At 40.0% G+C, this 7,486-nt stretch overlaps 1 non-coding gene across 1 annotated transcript; it reads left to right on the top strand.

Moving 5' to 3' along the window:
- The first annotated feature begins 448 nt into the window (after positions 1–448).
- Positions 449–612, top strand: LOC139179522 (U1 spliceosomal RNA). Its single transcript, XR_011563894.1, has one exon. It is a non-coding gene; the product is annotated as a U1 spliceosomal RNA (small nuclear RNA).
- The last annotated feature ends 6,874 nt before the right edge of the window (positions 613–7,486 follow it).

Raw genomic sequence — 7,486 nt, forward strand, 5'->3', positions numbered from 1 at the left:
AAATTTCAAGAGTTAGAGCAGCGTCATGTCAGTTCCACGGCCTTTGCAGGTAATTAAATCTTCTAGTATGGGAGAATGCTTTGTATCAACAAACTCTTCTTTATCTGGCCTTCAGTAATGGTTCTCTTGTTTCAGTACTCTCATAATCCAGTCTGAGAGATACCATCAGATCCCTGCCCGGGGGTTTTGGCTAGGACTTTCAGCTGTTTATTTCCTCCCTTTTCAGGCTCAGCACCACTTCTCTCTAGCCAGTTCATTCTATGACTTCACTCTAGTGACCTAAAGGAGAGAGGAAGGGTTATATTCTAAAGGTCGGGGTGGGAATCTGTCCCATTTTGTGAAGCAGAGGCTTTTCATCATCTTCAATCAAGTAGAAATAGGAGGCATGAACCACTACTATAAGCACAGATGGTTCACAAAAAGCTTGAATTATCATGTTTTCCAGTATATACTTACCTGGCAGGGGAGGTACGATGATCAAGAAGGTGGTTCTCCCAGGGAGAGGCTTAGTCATTGCACTGCAGGTGTGTTGACCTCTGGGATTTCCGCAAATGTGGGAAACTTGATGGCATAACTTCTGGTAGTGGGGGACTGCATTCAAGTTCTTTTTATTTTTTTTTTTTTAAGGGCTTCCCTGATAGCTCAGTTGGTAAAGAATCCACCTGCAATATAGGAGACCCCAGTTTGATTCTTTAGTTGGGAAGATCCGCTAAAGAAGGGATAGGCTACCCACTCCAGTATTCTTGGGCTTCCCTGGTGGCTCAGCTTGTAAAGAATCCGCCTGCAGTGCTGGAGACCTGGGTTTGATCCCTGGGTTGGGAAGATCCCCTAGAGAAGGGAAAGGTTACCCACTCCAGTATTCTGGCCTGGAGAATTCCATGGACTGTACAGGCCATGGGGTGCAGAGTCGGACATGATTGAGCAACTTTAACTTTCACTTTCCAGTATATCAGTCCAGACTTTATTGTTGTTCAGCTGCTAAATTGTAACTGACTCTCTGTGACCCCATGGATTGTAGCATGCCAGGCTCCTCTTTCCTCCACTATCTCCCAGAGTTTGCTCAAATTCATGTTCATCATCTTTTCTCTTTGGTGACTGAGACATCAGTTACTGGAACCATGTCCCCTGCTAAGTCTGTCTGCTGAGAAGAGAATGGACGCCCCAGAGAGAGGAGCAGAGAAGAAAGAGGAAAAGTAGACTTTACACATTTCCCTCTCTGGATTTATTTGTCTCTAACACCAACATGGAACTCTTTTCTAAGTGGGTCATACATTGTACTTTTTCTATTACTCTGATTCAAGTTGGATGTGTGTCCCTTGCAGCAAACATATTCAACCTGGACATATATTTAAAGTAAACCCATTTCAAGCAGTGGGACAGTTCCAGACCATATTCTTGAATATTTAAGAAGAATGTCCTTGAAAGGTCGGCTAAGTCATTCCTTTGCCTTCAAGCAGAATGACACAAACTATCCAAGAACGCATGTGGATTTTTAATAAATGCCATCTGTTGGTGACATATGCCTGTGGGATTTGTATGTATAAATTATAATATGAGACACTCAAAAAAAAAAAAAAGACAACTATACATTTCTCTTTCTCTGCAAAGTGATGAGTCATGTTAAACAGTGCCTACTTTGTTTCTCTTTCTGAAAGGGCATCACCAATTACTTTAGCGAATGATGTAAAACAACGCTGAAAGTATCTTAATGAGACAATGTCAAAATTCCTGCTTTTTAAAAATATATTCAACTATCAAAAAATTTTCAGTTTTACAAAGTTTGTCAAATTTACAAAGTTTGTCAAATTTACAAACTTTGTCAAAGTTTGTCCAATTTTCAGTTTGACAAAGACTTGTTTTCTGCCATTATCAGTGCCTTATGGAAGAAGAAACAAAAGTTTACGAAAAACACTGTCTTCCCAGAACAGTATGACCTCATTTCTGACATTATCAAAGATGCTTCCAGAAAACACTTCACACGCCAGAGCAATGTTGACGTTTTTTCCGTGAGAGCCAGGATCAGTGATCAACGCTCAACAAATAAGAAAGGATTTTCTAAAAGGTAAAGAGAAAGGTTTGTTTAAGATCTCAAAAGAGAACCACCAATAACAGAGGGAAAAGGATGAAATCACATCAAACTATAACACGTGAAGTAATTTACTATTCCATTGTTGGTAATACCACAGGAAATTGTAAGTGTCTTAACCATATTTCAAATTAGACTGAGTCTATCTTAAGGATTGCATATCCAGACACAAATAAATGCCTATTTCAGGCTTCATTCTGCGAGGAGGGCATATATGGAGACTAGTCATTCCGCAAGTTGAAACAGACCAAGAAATCAGTGGAATCAGCCCCGTTCAAATCCTTTCTATAATGCACGATGTTGCCTGAGAGAGAGCTCTTTGGGATTTTATACATTTAAAAAAAAAAAAAGAGGGGAGGGGTTAAATGAAACTTAATGTCCTCTTTCTGTATAATACATAATTTATGTAGCAAATTTTAAAATACATCTGTTTCAAATTAAGTGTAGGCTTGTATATGTATAGTTGTCTGTTTGCATATTGTGTATGTTTGTCTCCCTGAGACTGTCTCACTATTTTCAAAAAATATCACAGTGGGAAGAGTGTTATAGACTATTTTTCTCAGAATTCTCCAGATCAGAAAGGCACTGTGGCACTTCAGCTGTAACAGACACAAGCCACTGAAATGACTTAGTAAAAATAAAATGTGATATCCAAATCAAATAAGAAAACTCATTTCTTTGTGCCATTTACATCTTTCTATATAATAAAAGGAATCATATTTTCTTCACTTGTCTTAATTCAATAAGCAATTGTCTCCTACTTCTGGTCAAAAGTGAAGCCAAGTTATTTCACAGTCAATAGTTCTAAGAAATAACATTTTACATTTTCTTTTTCTATAAAATATATGTCATTTGTTAAAAAATTAAATAAAAATGATATTTTGTATACTTCAAATTTTCCGCTATTACATGTACTACATTATGATGTGAACAATTTATGAGGAATTTTAATTTAAATGTACCTTTACCTATATTTTCCAAAGTGAATTTCATAGAATTCTAGTCACAGGAAATACTTTGCAGAGTTTTCATGAAAAACACATTTGGAAAATGCTCTTATGTTCTTACCCCCCGCCCCACTGGTTGAATGTTACTAGCAAACAAAACAGCCTGAAATAAAACACTAGAGTCTAGCTCATGTGATCTTAAAAGGTAGGATGATGTATATCTTGCTTTCAGGAAAATGGTACCCACTAGTGTATTAGATTCTAAATATCTGGACCTCCTTCTCCTTAACTCAGAAGATGCAGCTGACTTCAGTGAACAGGGTGCCATGAGCCTTTGTCACCCCCAGGAGCTTAACTGCACTTTCCACCAAGATGCAGATGTTTCATGGTCTTAGTACATCCAGTGCTCCACTATCAGCTTGACAGATATTGAAATCCCTAAGATCTGCACTCTAATGCACACATTTATATAACTCCATATAATCCAAGATTCCCCAAATTTATGTTACCATAGAGCACTCTAAGTAAATAAGCATTAATCGCTCAGTTGTGTCCAACTCTTGTGACCCCCATGGACTGAAGCCTGCCAGGCACCTCTGTCCATGGAGTTCTCCAGGCAAGAATACTGTAATGGGTAGCCATTCCCTTTTCTAGGGGATCTTCCTGACCCAGGGATCAAACCCAGGTCTCCCACATTGCAGGCAGATTTTTTACTGTCTGAATCACTAAGAGAAATACCATAGACTACCTTGAGGGAAACACCATTTCTATTAACTTTTATTTATTTTCTTTAATATATTGTTTTGGCCATGCCACAGAGCATGTGAAATCTTAGTTCCCCAAATGGGGACTGAACCCATGCTCCCTATACTGGAAGCACAGAGTCCTAACCACTGGTTCACTGGGGAACTCCCTCTATTGACTTAACTTTGAAATGGACAAGTCTACTATTCATAGAAATAAACTGCATGGAAAAGTGATAAAACAAACAAACAACCAGAAAGACCCTTCACTTTACATAAATGATTGTGTGAACACTCCATCCTCCCTGGAGAAACCCTTGGCCAAGGATGCCTGGGGACGTGACCCTCCTCATCTTGCAGTTCCCCCTCACGCCTGTGGCCCACACTGCTCCCCATGCCCCACCATGGTTACTTCTGTGTATCAGCCCTAGTATGCCAATTGCAAAGAAGTCTCAAACTTGAAATTTCTCATTGCCCTGAATTCAGTCTGTCTTGGACCTACGTACCTGTGCTCAGTCACTCAGTTATGTCCAACTCTTTGCAACCCCATGGACTGTCGCCCATCAGGCTCCTCTGTCTATGGAAATCTGCCAGGCAAGAATACTGGAGTGGGTTGTCATTTCCTACTCCAGGGGATCTTCCCAGCCAGGGATCGAACCCGCCTCTCTTGCAGCCTCCTGCGCTGGCAGATGGAAACTTTACCACTGCACCACCTGGGAAGTCCCATCTTGGAGGTACATTTTCATTAATTTAACTTAATACCAATAAGAGGAGAACAAAAAGGAATCAGAGAGAACACAGGCTGTGTTTTAGGCAAGACGTTCAGTGTAGGATCTGCCCTGATGAAAGAGGCAGCTTTTATGTACTCAGAGGTCTTTGTGATTGAGAAGACAAAAATGTAAGTTGAATTTTCTTCTTGTTCCAAACAGACCTTAAATGTACATTTTATATTTTTCTTAGCATTTTTCTAAAGCCTTTCCTGGCTCTGTCTGGACCTGCTGATAGTCTTCTCAGATATCACAGGTGTATGCCACACTCGTATCTTCATCTCATGTTCTTCTAACTAACATTCAAATACAAAGTTTTCAAATACCTGATCATCTGAGAGCAAACGAGACAGCCAAAAGACCTCATCAAATACTGCACCTTTGCCTTCTCATCAACTCATTTGTGACAACATCCCTCTCCTGATTACTTCTAACTGGATCATTTCATCTTCACTAACTTCTGCAATTTTGAATGCTCACCCATCAAACTTTTTTCTTAAACCTTTGGTTTTTCAGCAATGCAAAATCCAAATAAGTGAGAAAATAAATACTACTAAAGAAATAAAATCATCATCATAGTCTCAAAAGACATTATTAAAGGAGAAATGTCCCATAACAGAACCCAGAAGCTTCAAAGTTAATTTCCAGGTTCTACATTACTTCACTCCTTTATATTTTCATAAGTTCTTCCAACAGATAGAACAATAAAGAGAGATAAAGCCATGAGTCAATAAATAATGATTACAAAAAAATTACTTCACTATGCTCTAACAGGTAAATAAATTATATCTTGGAAGTGGTTTGATTTGATTGGCTCAGATCTTCAGTGCTTTGCTAAAAAAAAAAAAAAAAAACACAGAATATTTTAGGTTCAAGACTTCTAAGGGATCAAGAGACTATGGACAGTTTCCTAATCAGAAGCAACATACATAATCCAAGCCAGTCGGCTCATGACTGTCTGGTCAGCTGGTTGCCTGGATAAGAGAATCCTCACAAAAGAAAAACAAAACAGCTATAATAAACATCTCACTGAGGAAATGTCATTTTCATACATATTTGCAGAGATTTTATTCATTCAAATTAGATGCTTCCAAAATGTTTCTGTTGATTCAAACCCAATGGAATTTGTACATGCAAATTCCTTCTCCTAGTTAAGTCATTTACGCTTCTTTCTTTGAAAAAGGTTAAATGCAGCTTCCTTCAAGAACATACTCATGACCTTCTCTCTACCTTCAGGAAGAGTTAAGGGCATCTTCTTCTTGGGGAGCTCTCACTGACTTGCCCATGTTTCCCACCCAACTATGGAATATGAATGTTTACCTACCCAGTGGCTCAGCGGTAAAGAATTTGCCTTTAATGCAAGAGATGTGGGTTCGATCCATGGGTTGGGAAGATCCCCTGGAGGAGGGCATGGAAACACTCCAGTATTCTTTCATGGAGAATCCCAAGGACAGAGGAGCCTGGTGGGCTACAGTCTACAGGTTGCAAAGCGTAGGACATGACTGAAGCAACTGAGCACATGTACTCTACACATAATTTTTGAAATGCCATTTAAAAATAGCATCCTCATGAACCCAATGACATACATAACTATTTGTATTTTGTCCCCAGAAGACAGTGCTTTCCTGAATGGCAGAACTAGGGATTTCCCTCTATGTTTTCATTTCATAAGAAGTTTTCTCCACAGAATTGAGACAAAGATCTTTACACTGAGATTCAAAATCAACAAAAGAAGGAAAAGAATATATCTTTTTAGTTTGTAAAATCATATCAACCAACTCTGAGTCTTCATATACATATCTGGTGGTCTGAAAATTAGCCCTATTAATGGAGAAGGAAATGGCAACCCACTCCAGTGTTCTTGCCTGGAGAATCCCAGGGATGGGGGAGCCTGATGGGCTGCCATCTGTGGGGTCACATAGAGTCGGACATGACTGAAGCGACTTAGCAGCAGCAGTAGCAATAGTCCGTTATGGGAGAAGGCTCCAAAATCACCGCAGATGGTGACTGCAGCCATGAAATTAAAAGACGCTTACTCCTTGGAAGGAAAGTTATGACCAACCTAGACAGCATATTAAAAAGCAGAGACATTACTTTGCCAACAAAGGTCCATCTCGTCAAGGCTATGATTTTTCCAGTAGTCATGTATGGTTGTGAGAATTGAACTATAAAGAAAGCTGAGTACCAAAGAATTGATGCTTTTGAACTGTGGTGTTGAAGAAGACTCTTGAGAGTCCCTTGAACAGCAAGGAGATCCAACCAGTACATCCTAAACGAGATCAGTCCTGAGTGTTGATTTGAAGGACGATGTTGAAGCTGAAACTCTAATACTTTGGCCACCTGATGCAAAGATCTGGCTCATTTGAAAAGACCCTGATGCTGGGAAAGATTGAGGGAGGAAGGAAAAGGAGATGACAGAGGATGAGATGGTTGAATGGCATCACTGACTCAATGGAGATGACTTTGAGTAGACTCCAGGAGTTGGTGATGGACAGGGAGGCCTGGCATGCTGTGGTCCATGGGGTCGCAAAGAGTCTGACATAAGTGAGCGACTGAACTGAACTGATGGGAGAAGGCATTTCTCCAGTTCTCTAAGATCATGCAAGAAGAGTCCCAGGGGTTTTAGACAGACCAAAACAGTCAGGTATGTCCTGCTTTCCAATCTACTTAGGACACAGTTGATACCATCTGAGCTTACAGAGAAGCCCTCTGTTCCCCTGCTAAGCCTGGACACAGAAAACCTTTATGAACAGTCTCGAGGTCTCAATGGTTTAATGTTCAGGCCATCAGCATCCCTGTGTCAAAAATCAAAAGCTCTTTGTACTCTTAGAATGCTGTATGAGAGCCCATTCCAGGTACCCCACATGCGTGCATGCAGGCATGCTAAGTCCCTTTAGTTGTGTCCGACTCTTTGCAACCCTGTGGACTGTAACTGCCAGGTTC

This window comes from Bos indicus, chromosome 24, assembly GCF_029378745.1.
Source record: "Bos indicus isolate NIAB-ARS_2022 breed Sahiwal x Tharparkar chromosome 24, NIAB-ARS_B.indTharparkar_mat_pri_1.0, whole genome shotgun sequence".
Lineage (NCBI taxonomy): Eukaryota > Metazoa > Chordata > Mammalia > Artiodactyla > Bovidae > Bos > Bos indicus.